Source organism: Petaurus breviceps, unplaced genomic scaffold, assembly GCF_028583685.1.
Source record: "Petaurus breviceps papuanus isolate PSGF00001 unplaced genomic scaffold, PetGlider_PUasm1.0 185, whole genome shotgun sequence".
NCBI lineage: Eukaryota > Metazoa > Chordata > Mammalia > Diprotodontia > Petauridae > Petaurus > Petaurus breviceps.
In genome coordinates this window covers 11,409,473-11,430,615 of record NW_027185797.1, presented here as the reverse complement: position 1 = coordinate 11,430,615, position 21,143 = coordinate 11,409,473, and the positions used below count along the sequence as shown (strand labels likewise).

Here is a 21,143-nt window from a genome sequence, read left to right as displayed (position 1 = left end):
GAGAGAGAGAGAGAGAGAGAGAGAGAGAGAGAGAGACTTGGACATGGTCAATGTGGAAATTTGTTTTGCTTGATTATACATGTTTGTAATAAAATGTTTATTTTTTTCTTCATTCTCAGGGGGCCTGTGGTTTAGGAGAGAGAGAGGTCAGATTTTTGTTGATTGAAAATAAAATATAATTTTAAAATAAGTTCAGATATGTTACTCACAAGAAATAGCATGAGTAACTACATGACAGAGTGGTTAGCTCTAAGCCTCAAAGACCAGAGTTCCAGTTCTACCTTTGATACACATTGACTGAATAACCCTTGGCAAGCCTCTTAACCTCTTAGTGCTCTGGAAACCTCTAGCAAATAATAAAACTGCAGAAAAGAGGAAGTGGCCTCTTCCAAGGAGTTCCTTATCCCAAAGTAATCACAGGCTCAGTCTCTATTCCTACAATATAATACCAGTGGTTACCTGGTAGGAAGTAGGACACTGGTGGAATGGAATACTGGATAGCCTGATTTTGAGGGAGAGGCAAAGACTGGAGAGAAAGAGGGCAAATCAATTGTCTATGCTAGAGTGGGAGGCTCGGCCATCTGATGAGCAACAGGAAAACCTTGGGCACCTGGTGGATTAGCACAAGGGTAGGGAATTGACATGAGGTGAGCCCTCAGTTGCCACTTTTGGCTTCACCACACCCCCTGTCCAGGTCCTACAACTGTGCCATGAAACTGATGCTTCTTAATGAAGTCCAAGGAATAACTGGTAGTGTTGGCCAGCTGGGTGACAGAATGATGTTCCTGGAGGTCTGCACTAATTTTCTGGGAGTGGGGCTATGAGTTAGTGCCTCTTTGCCATATTGCTTCAGCAGTGTTCTGAATTTCATTTCAATGAAACATGGTGTTGGGGCTATTAGTCTCAGACTTACATCTGTTTATAGAACTGAACAAAAACTCATTTGATTATCTCTCCATTGTCTGAATGTGGCTTATATTTTACACAGATGTTTAATTTCTTGAATTTTCTTTTCTTTTTCTTTTTTCTTCCAGTGTTGTCTTAAAAAAATTCTCCTGGGAGAAAATGCAGAAGTGAATAATAGATCAACATGACCCTTGCTGCTGGTGAGGAATTCTTTCATGTGATAGCGGCACCTTGCCCATAGTTATGAAAATCATTAATAAGTCACAGGGCCAATAAATCAACTCAGAGCAAAAGCTTGTTGAGTTGAATGACTGAATTGGTCAGTCCTTTTGGTGATGGGAAAGAGGAGACAGCATCCTTTATTCTGAAATAATCCCAGAAATGTCCCCTTCTCTTTCTGGTGGCACTTCCTTTTACCTTGACAGTATTTTACCTTTTCATCATGACATCAGTCACAAAAGCTAGTGCTGCTGAGATAATGCATATATCACTCTTCAGGCTCCTCAGCAGGGCCTGGAATATTCTTCCCCATCTCTGCCTTAGTTTCCTTGGCTACCTTCAAAATTCAGCTCAAATCCCACTTTCAAATGTTCTGTCTCCTCAGATACTAATCACTTTCCTCTGAGATTACTTTCTATTTAACTTGTATACATCTTATATGTACATAGTTGTTTAACTATGGTCTCCCCTGTAAGAATGTGAGCTCTGTGAAAGCAGAGACCCTATCTGTGCCTCTATTTGTATTCAGTACTTAGCACAATGCCCCAGCACACAGTGAGCACTTAATAAACATTTGTTGACTGAATGATGCCTCTCTTTACACAGTTTTTATGTGATATATAAATTACTAGCAAAGAATAAACATCAAAGATAACTCAAGATCATATTGAAATCCATTTTGGAGAACTAAGGGATTGAATGAATGGCAATTCCATCATAGCTGAGTTACTAGGGTCTCATATCCCTTATTTCCAATGTCCCTTGCTTTCACCAATTTGTTACCATAACCAAGGACTTCATCACTGAGTGGTTGGTCATTGATGATAAGCCTCTCACACTTAGCTGGGCTGGTTCTCTAATTGCAGATAGTTTGGTTCAAACTCAAAACTATTTCATCATAGAAGAATCTAGTAGGGCTGGAATTCAGGGTCACATCCACTGAATGATGAAGCATTAGCAAATTTCTGTGGAGTTTGGGGACAATCTAGGGATAGGAAGTTGAGTGGCAAAGTGCATAGAGTGATGAACTTTTAGTCAGGACACTAGAGTTTAATTCCTGCTTCAGACATTTTCTAGCTTTCTGACCCTGAGAAAGTCACTTAACTTTTCTTGGGTTCGGTTTCCTCATCTGCAAAATGGGGGTAATAACAGTACCTATCTTTCAAAGTTGTTGTAAGGATCAAACGAGTTAATGTATGTAAAACACTTTTGTAAATCTTAAAGCACTATATAAATGATATTGGTTATTAAATATGCTGACTAAAATCATGAACTAAATGGCACATTCTCAGTCAGAAGTGTAGTGCAGTTTGACTGGCAATTAAGAACTAAGGACTCACATATCCACCTTCTCACTTACTCTTTTGCCTTATTTTCCTTCCAGATTAAATCTGAGATTGTAGGTCATGGAGTGTTGATATAGAAATAGAAAGTACCTCAGATGCCATCCAATCCAACCCCCCAGGGTGGCTAGGTGAAGCAGGGAAGGGTGGATAGGTGACTAGGTGGTGCAGTGAATAGAGCACCAGCCCTGGAGTCAGGAGGGCCTGAGTTCAAATCCAGCCTCAGACACTTAACACAAAAACTATCCATGTGACCTTGGGCAAGTAACAACTCCAGTTGCCCTACCTCCCCTCCTCCAAAAAAGCAAAAAAAAAAAAAAAAGGCAAAAAAAATCCAACCCTCCTTATTTTAGAAAAAAAATGAAATTAAGACTTAGAGAAGTAGAAATGAATGAATGGATGATAATTTTTCAAGCACCTATTCTGTACTAGGCACTAGGGATGCATATAAAAAAGTGAGATATTCTTGGCCTTCAGGTAACTTGCATCCAAATAACAGAAGACAATGCAATTTGAGGGGTGAAGGGGGTGGGGGGCATTTTGGGGGTAGTCACATGCCACTGTGAGAGGAGTCATTGAGCTAAGGAGCTTGGCAGGAAGACCTTCCCCTCCTTAATAAGTCCTTTATTTCATTTCCCAAACTGTAATCCTCACCCTGCCAGCTGCTAGGCATGGCAGTGACTTCGCCTATGGACAAATGCAAGAGGTGCTGATGATAAAAGGTGGTAATTAAAGATTTAGATCAAGACCATCTGGCTTCCATTTATTAAAATGGGTCTCAGTAAACACTTAAATAATAGTTTTATAATTACCATTCTTGGCCAGCCAGACCTAAGACCCAGCTATGTACAAATTAACAAATTATAAAACAAAGGAAAGGTTATGTTATATGTGAGGATTAAGTGAAAGAAATGTATTAATGTATTTCAGTAATGCATATTAACTATATGACTTTAGGCAAGTCATTTACCCTTTCAGCCTCAGTTTCCTGATCTGTAAAATTTGGGAATAATAACAGTACCTATTCTATAGGGTTGTAGTAAAGATTAAATGAAATATTATATGTAAGTGTTTTGTAAACTTTAAAGTATTATGTAACTTAGCTAATTATTAAATATGGACTGCTATTATCAATAAATACTGTTAATAATAGCATATAGTAGCTCCATTTAGCTTGTTATCCATACATTATAGGCTACATTATGAATTAGAGAGATTAATGGATTTGTACTTACAGGACCTAGATTTAAATCCTGTCTCTGCTATTTAAATGTGTGGCTTAGGGCAAGTCATTTGTCCTATTTTTTCCCCTCAGTTTTATTTGAGCATAAGGCAATTGTACTTGGTAATTTTTAAGGTCATTTCAAACTCTGAATCTCTGATCCTATACCACATATCAGTGGGCTTCTTGTCCTTTTTTTGGAAGAGGGAAGACAAGACAATTGTAGTTAAGTGACTTGCCCAAGGTCACACAGCTAGTGTCAAGTGTCTGAGGTTGTTTTGAACTCAGGTCCCCCTGATTCCAGGACTGGTGCTCTATTCATTGTGCCACCTAGCTTCCCCTCAGTTGGCTTCTTAAAACAATAATTTTCCACTAATTTAGGACCTGTGATTTCATCTTTCTGAAGGATCCACAATGTGACAATTCTTCCAAAATGTAGATAAGAAAACTCATCAGTAATTTAAAGTCTTAGGGAGTTGTCTGTGAGTATTGAAGGGTTAAGTGACTTCACCAGGGTCACACAGCCTGTGTCAGAGACAGGATTCTTGACTCTAAGACAGACCCACTATCCACTACCCCATTCATCAATTCTATAGTTATGTTTAAGTCAATGTTTACATAGGAAATTTCCCTTTAAATGATAAGTTGATTTTTCAATTTATTTGGGCTATATACAATACTGGGATAATATGCAAACTTTGTGCAAGTGAGATGATATACCCAACTCTGAAGGCATATTTGCAAAAGACACTTGCAAAAAGATGTGGATTAAGTTCTTTAATAATTCCTAGTAATAAGTCCCTTGCCCCCTTGTAAAAATAACTTTCATTATTTATCTGAGATACTCCCCACATTCAACAGACACCTTCCCAAGGCCCTGGGAGATTCAGTTACCTATGTCCTATATCAAGCTACATTTTCCTTATTTACTGATTAAATTATGCATGTTGAATGTCATACCAGGGGGAATTTAATATAACTGGAAAGAGTTTAGTTGTTTTTGTTGTGGATTTTTTTTCCATGAATGGTAGACTGTAGATTAAATAATTCCTTAATGGATCCTGAAGACCATGGGCCCTCAACTGTATCGACTATTCACATGACTGGGTCTTCCTTCCTTGTGTCTAGGACACATTTGACAAAAAAACAGGGTATTCAATTTTGGATCATAGTGTGGGAACACAGGAAGGTTTTTCATTGGTCAGAATCCAGTTTGTTTGTTAATGGCAGACATTTATAATAAAGGCAGGAATATGGATGTGGCTGGAAGACAATGATCTTGCCTCCTTCACTTACCTTTTGTTCCCTGCCCCACTTCATTTCCCTGATAATACAAGACCAGGTCTTATGAGAGATTTTCAAAGAATAAAAATTTATTATCTCTCCCTCTACTCTTTTATTCTCTCTTTTTTTATTTTTCAGTTTATATCATTCATTTCCACAAGATTTTGAGTTACAAATTTTCTCCCCATTTTTCTCCTATCCACATCTAAAAAACAGTGATCCCACTGAATATCCCCCCCCAATCTGCTCTCTCCCATATCTTCCCCTATTCCCCTTCTAACTTTCCAGCAGGGCACAGTGGATCTCTATGCCCCAGTGTCTGTATATCTTATTTCCCAGTTACATGCAAAATAATAATAATGATAATAATTTTTAATATTTTTTCAAATGTTTTGTTAACTTATGATTTATATCATTCATTTCCATCAGATTTTGAGTTACAAATTTTCTCCCCATTTTTCCCCTACCCACCACCCCAAAATAGCAGTCCCACAGGATATCCCCTCCTCCAATCTGCTCTCTCCCATATTTTCTCCCATACCCCTTTCAACTTTTTCAGTAGGGCATGGTGGATCTCTATGCCCCAGTGCCTGCACATCCCATTTCCCAATTACATATAAAATAGGATTAATAATAGTATATATATATACATATATATATATATACACACACACACATACATACATACACAAACATACACACACACACACACACATATATATATATATATATGTATATACACATTTGATTTTAAAACTTTGAATTCCAGATTCATTCACTTCCTCCCTTGTCACCCACGCTTACTGGGAAGATAAGCAGTTCAGTATAGGTTGTACATGTGTGGCTAATGCAAATCAATGACATAGTAAATATATTGTAAAAGACTGGCAATATTTCCCTCCCTCCTATCCCAACTCCCACTTGTTCTATTCTCTACTTTAATACCATCCCTTTTCAAAGGTAGGTGCTTCCAACTTCCCTCCCCCCAAGCCTGCCCTCCCTTCCATCATACCCCCTCTTATCCCCTTCCCTCCTACTCTCCTGTAGGGTGAGATACCCTATTTAGTGTATTTCATTCCCTCCCCAAGCCACATTCAATGGAAATAAGGTTGACCCATTCCCTTTTGCCTTCCTATTCTTCCCCTCCATTGTAACCATTTTCCCTTGCCTCTTCTATATGAGATGGTTCACCCCATTCTGTCTCTCCCCATCTCCTGTCATTATATTCCTCTCTCACCTCTTAATTTCACCTTTTACATCCCTTCCTGTTAAATTGGTCCTGTGCCCTCTGTGTATACCTGTAAACATATATAAACACATTCACATATGTATTTATATGCCCATATACCCTCATAAAATATATATATATATATATATATATATTCCCTTCAACTATTTTCATACTAAGAAAAGTTTCATAAGTTACAATTATTGTTTTTCCATGTAGGGATGTTAATAGTTCAACTTCAATAAGTTCCTTATGAATTTTTTTCCCTGTTTACCTTCTCATGCTTCTCTTGCTTCTTGCATTTGAATGTCAAATTTTCTATTCAACTCTTTCTTCAGCAAGAATGCTTGAAAGTCCTCTATTCCACTGAATGACCATATTTTCCTCTGAAACATTATACTCAGTTTTGCTGGGTAGGTGATTCTTGGTGAATCGCATCTCCTTTGACCTCCGGAATATCATATTCGAAGCTCTTTGATCCCTCAGTGTAGAAGCTGCCAGATCCTGGGTTATCCTGATTGTGTTTCCACAATATTCAAATTGTTTATTCCTGGTTTCTTGTAATGTTCTCTCCTTAATCTGGGAATTCCAGAACCTGGCTATAATATTCCTAGGAGTTTTCTTTTGGGGATCTTTTTCAGGAGGTGATCGGTGGATTCTTTTAACCTCTATTTTTCCCTCTGGTTCTAAAACATCAGGACAGTTTTCTTTGAGAACTTCCTGGAGGATGATTTCTAGGTTCTTACTTTGATCATGGCTTTCAGGTAGTCCAATAATTTTTAAATTATCTCTCCCAGATCTATTTTCTAGGTCAGTGGTTTTTCCCATGAGATATTTCACATTGCCTTCTAGTCTTTCATTTGTTTGGATCTGTTTAACAGCATCTTGATTTCTCATAAAGTCATTAGCTTCCATTTGCTCCAATCTAATTCTTAAGCAATGATTCTCCTCAATGAGCTTTTGAGATTCTTTTTCCATTTGGCAAATTCAGCTTTTTAAGGCATTCTTCTCCTCATTGCCTTTTTGAGCCATTTTTTGCCATTTGAGTTAGTCTATTTTTTAAGGTTTCATTTTCTTCAGTCAGGTTGTTGACTCTCATTTCATAATTTTCTTGCTTCATTCTCATTTATCTTCCCAATTTTTCCTCCACTTCTCTTATTTAGTTTTCAAAATCCTTATTAAGGTCCTATATGGCCTGTAACCAGCTCATATTTTTCTTCAAAGCTTTAAGTGCAGGAGTTCTGATTTTGCTGTCTTCCTCCTCTTCTGTGCTTTGATCCTTTTTGTCCCCAAAATAGGAGTGTAAAGTTGGATTGCTCTACTTGCTTTGCTTGCTCATGTTGCCATTCAATTACTTGACTTTTGAGCTTTTTGCCACAGTAGAACTCTGCTACCAGAGAGGGGAGCTTTTTCCCAATTACTGGGGTTTTCGCTGCTGCTGGAGCTATTAATTGGGTGCTCTCTGAAGTCTCCACACTCTCTGGCAAGCTGTTCACACACCCCAGGACCTCCACCTTAGACTGCAATCCAGATCCAAGCAGGTTAAAACAAGAGCAACTACCCCTCAGACTGGTTGCTTGGTCCCCCTACAATCTGCAGGCCAGGAGCTCTGAAGCAGCAACATGGTGGCAGCTGCACAGCACCCATGCCTCAGCCCCTTCTCCCTCCAGGGCGTAAAGTCCTGACTGCTCTCACAGTTCACAAAGTCCACACCTCTCACTTTGTCCTTAGTATCTATGTGTTGATAATTCTGGAAAGCTTCACAGCTGCTGGTGATCTGAAGTCCATCCATCCATGATCCTGGGACTTAAATTACTGAAGTTTTGTGATATTGAATAAGTAGCTCTAGGAATATTCTATTAATGCTAACTGAAATTCTGCCTTGTTCCTTTAACAGGACTGAAATGCAATGTGGCAAATTGTGTGTGCGTGTATGTATGTGTGTGTATTTGTGTGTATGTGTGTGTGTATGAGTGTGTGTGCATGGGTAGGATTAATGATACTTACAGTTGCTGTGGAGGTGTAATGGGAATGTAAATTTTAAAGATCTTCCCTGCCCCTAGGCTAAAGTGCACCTGGAGCCTGGGGTGGGAGGCTTGTTTTTCAGTAGATACTTTTTGATTGGCCAGTGGGTCAATAAGGTTGTTACATTCTCTGAGCCAGGAGAAGGCTATATAAGCCCTGATGTGTAGCTTTGTTTTGGGGCTCACTTTGAGAAGTGTTCTGTGATTTGATGTGGATTCTGGGAAGCCATTGTCCAGAGCCCCCCGGCTTTGAAAAACCCATATGTTGAAACTCAGATGTTGATTTGGTATGGATGTAATGTTTGGACAGTTTGGAAATCTGTCTCCTCAATCTGTTTCTGTCTTGATAATTCTGTCTGTGTATTCTGAAGTTTGGGGTGCTGACCTTTTTCCCCTGAACTAGGTAAATGATACATGTTTGACTGATTAAAGTAAGCTTGTTAACCCATTTTGAGTTGCTTTCCTTTATCAAAGCAGATCCAAGAACCTGTGTGAGCAGCCACCCTAGGGAAACCAGGGTGCTTGCTGCTACAAGAGGTATGACTAATAACACTAGCACACAGGAGGGCTGCTATCACAGGTTCTTTGATTTGCTTTTCTAAATGAAGGATAGCTTTAAAGGGGTTAAAAATGTTACTTTAATTAAACAATACAGACAGATAAGTAGAAAGAAAGAAGAAATAAGTGGAAAGTAATAGATAACATAATCACCAGATCAGGGCTCCCCAACATCTGGGTTCACAAAACCTGGGGGCCCCATAACAATGGCTACCCAGAGTCTTATCTGGCCAAATCAGAAAGAAACATTCTTCCCATGAGTAAGCCCCCAAAGTAAAATACCAACCTCCCAGTATATACATATAGTTTTCAACTTATAGGCTGAGAGCCAGAAGACATCACAACCCATAAGACTCAGTGCCGAATTGGCTCAGTACCAAAAAGTGTGAAAGCCTTCCTGCAAGAAGGCCTCCTAATAAGCAAGCTTCCTCCTAAGCAAGGTCCTCCCTAGGCAAGTTCCTCCACCGAAGGGCTCTATGTGATTCAACATGTGTCACAGCTATGAACTGGGCCATAGCTCAAAGTAGCAAAATATCCATGATTGCAATACTTGTGTACCTTTAGACCTGTGAACATGGTTCCTGTTCCAAGTTAAAAAGGGAACATATGTGGTCATATAGGCCTATTAATGAACAGGAAATATTTTATATTCAATTAACCCTACAGGATGTGGGTATGTGTGAGCATGTGTATGTATGTGTGTGTGTGTGCATGCACACATGTGAGAGAGACAGAGAGAGAGAAAGAGAGAAAGACACGTACAGGGAGAGATAGAGTAAAGAGAGATAGAAAGAGAGGAGGGAGACAGAGAGAGATAGAGAAAGATATAGAGAAACATAAAGAGTAATTTTGCTTCAGAGATCATATCAGATAAAGAACAAATCCAGCTTATAACACAGATTTCTTATGATTTAATTTCACTTCATCCTGACTACATAACTTTTGTCATTTAGACAAAAGCAATAAGTTTTCATAAATCTACATTCAGGAAAATATATCTAAGTTTAGGCAAATTGTCCAAGCCTTTGACCAGAGAGTATTCCCCAAGGACTGTGTATAATCTATATATTTTATAGATTTAGTAGAGATCCAATGCCTATAAGGGTTTAAAAAATATATGGGGGGGGCAGGGTTGCATATCTACAATAATAGGTGAGTGGATTAAATGTTGTACTTTAAGTCAGGAAAACCTGAGTTCTAATTTTGTCTCTGACATTTATTGTATAAAGTACCTACTGTGTGCCAGACATTGTTCAAAGCACTGAGGATACAAAAAAAGGAATGACAGTCCCTTCACTAGAGGAGGTATCATGCAAGTAAGTATGTGCAAACTAGCTATCTACATGATAAATGGGAACCAAAGTCACTAGAAGAAGAGGGAGCAGGAAAGGCTTCTTCCAGAAGGTGAGATTTTTGCTGGAACGTGAAGTAATCCAGGGAGTCCAAGAGGCTTCTCAGTCTGCATAAGTTTCTCCATCTTAGTTTCTTTATCTACAGAATAGTAATGATTCACAGAACTTTTGGGAGGATAGCACTTGATAATAATGATGGTGATGATAGCAGCAGCAGCAATAATAGCAGCAGCAGTGATAGTAGCAGCAGCAGCAGCAGCAGGAACTTTGCTCCAGGCACTGAACTAAGCACTTTACAAATATCTCATTTGATTCTCACAATGACCCTGTGAGGTGCTATGACTGTCCTTGTATTACAGATGAGGAAGGAGAGATGCAGAGAGATTAAGTGACTTGTTCTAGGGCCATCTAGCTAGGAAATGTCTGGAGACGGGATTGGAACTCAGATCTTCCTCACTGCAGGCCCAGTGCTCTATCCACTGAATGACCTTGTTCTATCGTAAAACATTTTGTGAAAACATAAATCACTGATATGATATATTTTGATATATCTATCTGATATCACTGACTTGATATATATTATGATATATGTCTCAATGATAGATTTTATTAATAATAAAACAATCATCACAATTGGCATTTATTGGCATTTTGAGGTTACTAAAGCATTTTATACTCATAGTTTCATTTGAGCTTCATAACAACCATGGGATGTAGGTAGTATAGCTATTATTGTGCTAGTTTTACAGACTAAGAGACTGAGGCTCAGGAAAGATAAAGGGCTTGCCAATGTCCACACAACTAGCAAGTGTTAGAAGTAGGATTTGCACCCAGGTTTTTCTTAGATAAAAAGCTAGACTTGGTGTCAATAAGACCCGGTTTCAAATCTTGCCTCTGATACTTTCTGTCTGGTTCAAAACCTTTTTCCAAAAGAAGTTATTCTCCTTCTCCCCCAACATATTGCTTATCTACACAGACTGTAACCGAATGGGTAAAGAACACTGACCATTGGGAAACAGGTCCTTTTGTGAACAGACCAGTAGAACACGGTGTTTAGAGATAAAATAGGCGGTTAGTCCTATTGTTTGGTTCAAGCAGGGGGATAAATGCCTTGTTTGGTCTTTTCTTATCTTGCAGATGGAATGTACTTCAACATTTCAATAAGATATGTGATCTCATTGATTGGTATGCCATCTCCAATTGCTGTCATGAGACCATGGTCAAGTCTCCTACTCCTCTGATCCTCATGCGCCACATGTGGTCACCCTGTGACTGTTTGAAGACTGGCAAGGGAGGGTATCTTCTACCTTCCATTCCATTTTGGGCTCGTGCACGTAGGGAGCTCGTTAACTTAAGCAAAGTGCATTGGCCAGCACTTGGCAGTTCTTCAGGGAGCTTGCACCTGTTGGCTGTGAGTTTGACATCTCTGCTCCAGGGACCTCTATTAGACTCTAAGCTGCAGAGATGGTGTTTATCTGTAGGGCAGAAGGGATGTCTCCTTCTATCCACTTCTAAATCCGGGAGCTTGCTATATCAATGAAATGCCAGATTCGGGTGCTATCCTTTCCTTCCAATAGCAGTCCTTCACTTAGTTGATAACAACTATCATGTCCCCTCGAACCTTTTCTCCTTGGTACCAAAAACCCTTAGCTCCTTCAGTTGATCCTCATATGACAGGTTCCTCTCCAAATGCTCATATAGATTATTTGTGCCCAATCTATGGTAGAACTTTCTGAGCTTGTATTGTTCTGATCAGCCACAGTTGTTCATGCTGTCCCTTGACTCCAATGTAGTGATGTCATTTTGGTCCCCTTTGAGAACAAAAGACAACACTCAACCCTATGACAGGTACCAATAGCTCATCCTGGTTACCCTCTTTTGAATAGTTAATCAATGTTTCCCCTAAAATTTGGAACTTATACCCCAACCTATACCTACCCATCCATATTTCTGCCAGTGCAATGTATGGTGGGTACATGGTAAACACAGTCTGGTTTACATATTTGTGCCCATAACATTGAGGGAAGGTTTGATATTAAACTGAACCAACCAAACTGATTATTTCACATTTTCTCTTGAATAACAAATGTCCACTTGGCATGATACTGGAGCTAGAAGCTCTTTTCCACCAGAATTCCTTGGATTAAAAAAAGAAATAACAAAACATATGAATTCTGGATGAATTCTTCAGAATCATAACTAAGGTTGGTCACCTGGGCCTTTTACTCAGGATGCCAAAATCCTAGGTCACTTCCTATTTATCTCATCCTCCAGTCCACTACTCATGTGTTGCATGGTACATTAAGGCACCACTCTTAGACACTTCTTTATGCTTTCAATGAACTCTTCCTTTTCTGCTTCCTCCCACTCCCTACTACCTCTTCCCATTCACTCCAAACCCTCCTTCTTGAGGTTGCCTGGTGTGATTTCCTCTAAGCAGGATGCCTTTTTCTCCCTTTACTATCTTTCCCTTATCCCTTTCCCCCACAAAAGGTTACCTAGTACAGCCGCACACAGCTAGGAGTATATTATCCTCTGTTCCTTGCCTCCCTTACTATTAATCAATCAGTAAAGATTTATTAAACACCTACTGTGTTCCAGCCACTGTGCCAAACCCTTGGGTTAAAGAGAAAGGAAAAACATTGTCCTTGCTCTCAAGGAGCTCACAATCTAGCGGAAAAGACAACATGAAAACAACTATCTAAAAAACCCAATAAGTAATAAACTAGATAATAGGAAATAATTAATAGAGGAAAGGGACTCTGAAATTGAATTTATCCTGGATTCCTGAGTTCCTTTATGTGCCTCTGGAAATCTTAATAAAATAATAATTGTGCAATAACACAAAAGAAATTCAAGCAATCTTGTTGCTTCAGGGTGAGCGATCATAAAATTTCTTTGCAATCTTCATGTAGAATCCCATAAAATTTTTGGTGGTCCTTTAACCCAATTCATCTTTTTCATCTTTCCCAAGAAACAACTCATCTCCTGAAGCCCCAAAGGGGAGACAGTAGTCTCCCCATACACTGACATTGGATGAAAGAATAAGTTTCATTATTCTGAGCAAAATTCTGTCTGCAAATAAGTTTTACTTTCAATTTGCTATATTTCCTCACATTAAGAGCAGGTGTCTTTCAGCCAGAACTAGTGTGGCAAGTCCGCCATCTAGTGTTTGACGTGCTTTATTACAGCCTTCATTTGGGAAATTGACTAGTATGAGATTTATAATATTCCATTCTAAAAAGAATATACTTTTCTACGGACTTGGTTGAGAAGGGTATATGCAGGAACTATCTAATTAAAGAGAAAGCAATTACTAAGGAAATCTTATAATAGCAAACATGTTCCCAAGTCCCAACTATAGGGCACCATTTGAGACAACATCAATAAATTAACATTTTGTACAACACACATTTAGATTCTGAAATGGTGACTGTGAGACTTAGGATATTGTATCATTTATGTAATGATCTTGAAATAAATGATATTTCATAAGTATTATTTGTATTTTCCATAGAATTCAGGCCAGGAAAGAACTTTAGAAACCATTTCGATTACCTCTTTCCTGGGATATTTTGGTAAACGTTGAACAACCAGGTCCCTGAAAAAAAAATACACATTTGACTTACTTTTAAGTTCAGTTGACATTATTCAATTTTTTCTTCATCACTTTCTTCAGTCTAGACAATCAACAACACAATAGATCAAACCTCAATTTCTAAGTTTTGCTGATTTCTAAGGTGTAAATGCTTACAGTGGAAATTTAACAGTTAGCTACCCAATGTGAATTGACTAACCCTCCCTCCAGTCCCCATGCTTCTTTCCCTACACTCAGTTTTATAGATGAATAAGCCTAAGACCATGCAAATATCAAGTAGCAGAAGTTGAAATTAAATACAGTAGTGTTCTTATCACTACATCCTGCTGTCTCATATGTGAAAGCAAATAATTATTTTCTCCATTAATCTTAGTGCAGTTTTAAGCTAGTAAAAGTTCACTGCACTAAGACTTGTGACACCTTGTATGGTGTCAGTGGAGCCATTATGAAGGTATTTAGAGACAGTTTTTGACAACTTGAAAATTTATTCAACTAAATATGTGGTAATTTTTTCATAAAAGATATCAACATGTTACCTTCAGAGAAGTAGAGTGGTATTACAGATAGTGAAGTTGGAGTCAGGAAGGCAGGGATTTGAATCCCAGCTCAGATACTTAGAATTTGTGTAATGCTGATTAAGCCTCTTAATCTCTTTTAGCCTCAGTTTCTTTATCTGTAAAAATGAGGAAAATGGCACTTGTATTGCTGCCTTCAAGGAGTTATTGGGAGGCTTGAATGAAATAACTTGTGTTGATTTTTTTCAAAAAATGGAAATGTTATGCAAACATCAATTGCTAATAATATTATAATCATCAGGTAACCCTGGGGAGCTAGTTAGGCAGGCTGAGTTGTATATTATCTAAAGAGCCTGGAAAACTTTCTGAGATGTTTGTTCAAACTTGTTTCTGTTCTTTTCTTGTGAATGGAACTTCTCTAGTAACTCATTCCCTTCTTGATTAAATCACTTTCCTCATTTCATGCATGGTGACGGGAATGCTTCCTTTTTTTGTTTTTTCCAAAATTTTATTTTAGACTCAAATGTCATAACACAAATACACAATAGAGGAAAAAAGCCTATCATAAACTTAAGTATTGGAATTTAAATACAAAGTTGGAAAGAAAAAGAAAACATGTCATGTGCACAGCAGAACATAAAAGAGGATACAAAATTTGTAACAATAAATTTTCATTTTAAGAAAGCCTATATGATAAATAATACTCATGTTGAGAACTCTCTTTTCTTTGCTTCCTTGTGAGTTTTCTTTTGTTCTCTGCTGTGAAATTTTTACTATGTTCTTTTTTCCCTCCCTCCAACCTCCCCCAGAAGACTACAATAAAGGTTAGATATGTTTCTCTACTCTATAGCTATATATATATATATATATATATACACATATGTAGACATATACTTTCCTAAACCTATTCTAATCCTGATCTTTGTTTTTATGTATTTGCATATATCTTGTTTCCTATCCCTCCTGCCTCCTCTACTTTACTTTTACTCACTACCTTGTCCTCTTATGACTTGCCTACCCTACTCCAAGGAGCTCTCCCCTATCCTCCCATTCCCATAAATCTAAATACCTTGGTATACCCCTATTTACTTCTTTCCTCACCCTCCCCTCTAAAGATCCCTTCCTTCTCTTCTCCCCCTTCCCTATGCCCCTACCATTTTGTTTCTTCTGAATTTGAATACTTTTATACACTTTTAAATATATACATATTGTTCCCTCTTAAACCCACTCCCCATGAAAGTAGGTTACCAAAACTAACAGTCATCCTCTGCCATCTAATTACTGTGTATCGATTCTTCCTCTTGCACTTCATTTGTATAAAATAATGACTCTTTTTAGTTCTTCCTAAATCATTTCCTTTTTAAATTCTTTTCATACTCAGGTTTACCCCAATCTTATGAACTACCCAATTATTATTAATAATCTTAGATATACATTTTACATATATAAAAAGTGAATAGTCTGTCCTTATGGATCCCTTATAATCAGTCTTTGTTATGTACCGTATATTTCTCTTGGTTCTTGTATGTCAAATTGTCTATTAAGTTCAGGATATTTTTTAACAAAGTCTTGAAAGTCTGAGAGTTTGTCAAATGTCAATTTTTTTTTCATTCAAGATAACACTTATCTTTGCAAGGTATGATATTTTTGGCCAAAGTCCCAATTATTTTACTCTTTGATGTGTTGTATTCCCCAGTCCTGGGGTTCTTTAATGTCTCTGCTGCTAAGTCTTGTGTAATTCTAATTGTGGCACCATCATATTTAAATTGTTTTAATCTTGATGCTCTAAATTTTTTTCCTTGAGCTAGGGGTGTTTCAGAATTTGACTATGATATTCCTATGAGTTTTCCTAGTGGGATCTCTTTTAAGTGGTGATTGATAATTTTTTTCTGTTTCATCTTTCCCCCTTGTTCTAATGCTTCCAGACAGTTTTCCTTAATTATTTCTTGTATTATTGTATCGAGATTCTTATTTTGATCGAAACTTTGTTAGTCCAATTTTTTTTTAATTTTCTGTTCTTGATCTATTCTCCAAATCTGTTGTTTTTCTTATAAGATGTTTCATTTTATCTTCTGTTTTATTCATTACCCATATTTTATTTAATTATTTCTTGATCTGTTATAATTTCACTGGCTTCACTGCCCAATTCTAATTTTCAAGATACATTTTCTTCTTTAAGATTGTGGATCTACTTTTCTAACTGGTTGACTTTCCTTTCACACCCTTCCTGTTTTTCTTTGATTATTCTTATTTTATTTTTTTATTTTTCCCTCCATATCTGTCATTTGATTTTTAAAGTCTTTTTTTTTAAATTCTATAAATTCTTTTTGGGTTGCTGACCATTTGATGTTACTCTTTGGGGATTTCTTTGTTTCAATATGCTCCTCTGAAGATGAACCCTAGTCATCTCCAGTCCCATAATAGGTTTCTATGGTTGAATTCTTTCTCCTTTGCCTGTGTATATTTGTGGTGATAGTTTCATTATTTGTAGTCATCTCTAGCCCTGGGGCGTGGGAAATGGTGCCTCTTGCCCTAGATCTTCAGTTCTTCCACTCAGGACCAAAGCCAAACCTCCAGCCTCCTGCATGTGCCCACAGTCAGGAACTTTCTGCCTCACTGCTTCTGCGCTCACTGGGCATGTACTGGTTCCTTCTTGCCCCCAATGCTCTTCCCAGCAGACCTGGTTTGGTGTTTCTGGTCAGTAGTGCTTCCCTCTATCTTTCTGGGCTCAGATATGCAACTCCCCTCACTATCCTGGGGATAGAAGTTCTGGTGGCTGGGGCCAAGGCAGCCTCACAAACCAACTAACCCCAAGATTTGCCTCTTGTTGTTTAAGAGGCTTGCCACTGGCTGTTAAAGCAGAATCTAGCCTGGAGGTGTTTACTCTTCACAGGGATTAAACCTAATCCTGGGATTTTTTTTTTCTGAGCTTCTCAAATTGTCCCCTGAGGACCAGGTTAATCCCCTGTTCTTATTTATCTCCACCCACACTTTGCTTGTCCCAAGGTGCTATTTTAACTCTTTTGTTGGGGAAGATCTCGAGATTTTAGAATTTTCTGACCTCTGCCATCTTCCCAGAATCCTCTTGGGAAGGCTTCCTTTTCTTGTTTCTTGTAAAACAAAAGCTTAAAAGGAAAACAAAAGAATGTCATGCTTCTTCAGATTCTGAAGCCTTTACCATCTCATGACTGTATCTCTAGAATTACATGAATCCTGAATTCACTGATAAATTTGTACAATCCAGTAAGTCATTTTTCTGTGATAAATCAGCTCCAATTCCTACCCTGTCTTCCACTGGTCCCTTTACTAAGGAATCTTTTATTTCTCTCCCCTCTATTTCTAAGCATTCAACAGAATATGCATATAGAAGAGCAAATCTGTTGATCAATAGGTTTGTCACATTTGCCAATTTATGAAAACACATACATTCTTAACCTAAGGGTTAATGCCTTCTAAGTCTAGAAGGCATCATCAATCCAAAAACAGTGAGGAACTGACAATACAATGCCTTCTTGGGAAAGATGGAAGTGTGTGTGTGTGTGGGGGGGGCAGGCCAGGGAGACTTGATCAAGATCTCTATCTCCAGCTTCTATTGAATTAGCAATAAATTTGTTCTCAGGATAGTTCTCACTTGCATAATGCTCAGCACCACTCAAGACTCCCACAAGCTCTGCTTCTGATGATCAGACTCCATCCCATCATCCTCTTCCTCCCTTCCTCCATGCTTCTCTGAATTTCCATGCCTCACCTGCTTCCTTGCCTTCTATCTAACATTTTGCTTTTCCTATGTCACAGTTAGGGGTTCGAGGTGCTTTGAGGATTTTGAACTGGGCTCAAATGTGAAATTAGTGAAAAAGGGGAAGATCACAACTAGCAGATAGTCACCCCTTCCCCCAGCATCTCAATATTTGTTTGCACTGTGTCTGTACCTTCTGAAAGACCTAAGAAAAAGGCAGGTGACATAAATAACATGACTTAATAGCTTTCAGGAGAAAGCAAAATTAAGACTATCTATAATGTTCACTATAGAATTTTTTGAATCCTCAAAAGTCTCCCTCATCATCCAAATGAAAAAACAGAAAGTCCATGGGGTTCCCTTGAAAGGGCTCAGTCAGTATTTTGGTTTTATTACATAATGATTCTCTAGAAGGATGGACTCAATAGGAGCAAAAATAAATAAAACGGATTTACTTTTTTTTCTCTTGCTGCAGATCTCTGAAAAGATATAAAAGAATAGCACCTGACTCAGACACTCTGTACTTTTGAGGAAAAATACAATTACTTGAGTTAGCCAAAATGAATGTTGAATATAAGAATGTTAAGATTTGTACTTTGAAAGTTATTAAAATAGAGTAAGGGAATGGAAAAGAGAAAAGAAAGAGAAAGATTAGATGAAAATCTAACACCTAAGAAAACCAAGATGGAACAGAAGTGTCCATGTGCTTAAGGGTCCTCCAGGAGACCTAGAGCCAGCATGATCTCAGCTTTCCCATATCCTATCAGGGCATAGTAGGTCAAACCAACACATGACTGATGACTATACACGAGAAGGAGGCAGAGACAAGTTCGTGCCCAGTATCTGCCTTTGGCCACCAGGAGACAGTAGCAGAATTGAAGTGGAGGATAAGGTTTTATTCCACTTCTTGGTCTAGCATCCTATCCAAGGCTAGGACTATGGAACAAGTCAGGGAGGAGCACTGGGACCCATGTGCATCATCCAAAATCAATGCAAGGCTGTGCTAGCAGTGTCTAGGCTGCAGCAGGGACAAGATCAGGACCTACCCATCCCATCAGAGAGGGTGGTGGGGTGTGTAGCAGGGCAGAGTCTGTTCCTGGCACAAAAATCCCAATCTAGGATCTGAGACTGGAGATAGGAATAATCAGAAGAAAGCTGCCGATAAAATGAAGAAATATGGTTGAGTTATAAAGATTGGGGTGGCTAGGTGGTGCAGTGAATAGAGCACTGACCCTGGAGTCAGGAGGACCTGATTTCAAATCCAGCCTCAGACCCTTGACACACTTACTAGCCCGTGTGACCTTGGTCAAGTCAACCCCAATTGCCCTCCAAAAAAAGCAAAAAAAAAAAAAAAGAAACCATAAAAGAAAACCTCCAAGGATTATAATGAACACCCATTAAGTATACGCTGATCACCTCTCCAAATAATCCATAAATTGAATATACCAATATTCAGCTTCTAGCTCAAAGAAAAAAAAAAACTTGAAGGCAGTCAAAAAGAAAGAATTCAAGTAGTAAGGAATCAGTCAGGATTGCACAAACTATGTTGCAACTATATAAATGAAAGAAAAGTATATATGACAATATTCTAAAGGGCAAAGAAAAAGAATTTCATTCAAGAGTAATTTATCCTTAAAAAATTAAGCATATAATACAAGGTGAAAAACAACACATTTAATGGAATGTAGAATTTTGATGCATTAGTATAAAAGACTCAATATGGGTATCATCTTTAAAACAGAAAAAGGAGAAAAAAGCAACCTAGAAAGTTAAATCCATTTAAGCATGTAGATGGAGTGAAATGAAAATGGAGTACTTGATTTTTTGGGGAATTGGGGAAAACAGAATCTTATTATATATTAGGTTCCCAGAAGGAATAAAGAAAGCAAACATAGGTCGTGGGTATAGTTTGGTTCTGTTTTGTTTATTTTAAGAGAGGAAGGGAAAAGGAGAGTAAAAGTAAGACATTAGAGAAGAAACAATGAAGAAGAGGGAGGAACTTAATCATTCTCAAAATTGGGGTCTCCCAAAAGAAGAGTATATAAGCATGAAGGTGAGAATGGGTACTTCATTATCCTCAGTAGGAAAAGAAGACTCAAATACACATATATGCACACACAAATATTTTTGTGTAGAGAGACATTTAAGTCAACAGAAAACTAGGCAGAGTCAGTGAAAGGGGAGTGGAAATCGTGATTCCAGAACAGGCGAAACTAAAAGTAGAAATGGTTAAAGAAGATAAACAAGGAAACCACATAATGTGAAAGTTAGCATAGATACTGAAATAATATCAGTACTTTAATATATACATATACATATATATATATATATATATATACTGAATGTCATAATATTCATGCACATAAAGGAGAAACTCTTTGAATTAAAGGGTGAAATAGACAGCAAAACTGTAACAGTTGGGGACCTCCATGTGCACCTTTCAAACATAGAAAAATCTTACAAAATATAATCAATCAATAAATTAAAAATCTGAAAAGAAATTTAGAAAAATTAGATATTCCACCAAGTATTTTGGAAGAAAATTCTACCAAACATTTAAAGAATTACTAATTCCAGTACTATATAACCTATTTGGAAAAGTAAGTGAAGGAGTTCTACCAAATTTCTTTTACAACAAATATATGGTGCTGATACCTAAACCAGGAAGAGCCAAAACAGAAAAAAATTATAGACCAATATCCCCAATGTATATTGATGCAAAAAATTAAGTAAAATTTTTTTTTAATTAAGTAAAATTAGCAAAGAGATTACAAAAATGTAATCCAAGAATTATAGAATACGACCAGGTGGGACTTATAGCAGGAATGTGGGAATGGTTCAATTTTAGGAAAACTATCCACATAATTGACCATATAAATAACAAAACCAGCAGGAATCAAACAATTATCTCAATAGGTGCAGAAAAAAAAAAACTTTTGACAAAATGATACTCATTTTTTTTATGAAAAATACTAGAGAACAGAGGAATAAATGGCGCATTCCTTAAAATGAGAAGTAGTATCTATCTAAAACCACCACCAAGCATTATTGTAATGGGGATAAGCTAAAAATCTCTCCCAAAACAATCAGGTATGAAGCAAGGATGCCCATTATCATCTCTATTCTACAACATTTTACTAGAAATGCTAGCTATAGCA

The 21,143-nt window shown here is 37.7% G+C and overlaps 2 long non-coding RNA genes across 4 annotated transcripts in view; one reads left to right on the top strand and one right to left on the bottom strand.

The window, feature by feature from the left end:
• LOC138161671 (uncharacterized) overlaps positions 1-21,143 on the top strand; it is a 158,963-nt gene that overhangs the window by 133,042 nt on the left and 4,778 nt on the right. The window lies entirely within an intron of this gene.
• The window catches only part of LOC138161670 (uncharacterized), a 32,412-nt gene continuing 20,758 nt past the window's right edge, over positions 9,490-21,143 (bottom strand). Inside the window, exons 4-6 of one of the 3 annotated variants that reach the window (XR_011168421.1) lie at positions 17,311-17,374; positions 13,695-13,737; positions 9,490-11,947 (exon numbers count right to left, since the gene is read on the bottom strand). This is a non-coding gene — a long non-coding RNA (uncharacterized lncRNA). Of the gene's footprint in view, positions 11,948-13,321; positions 13,738-17,310; positions 17,375-21,143 lie in introns of those variants that run through there. The other 2 variants (XR_011168422.1, XR_011168420.1) reach the window with 2 other exon arrangements.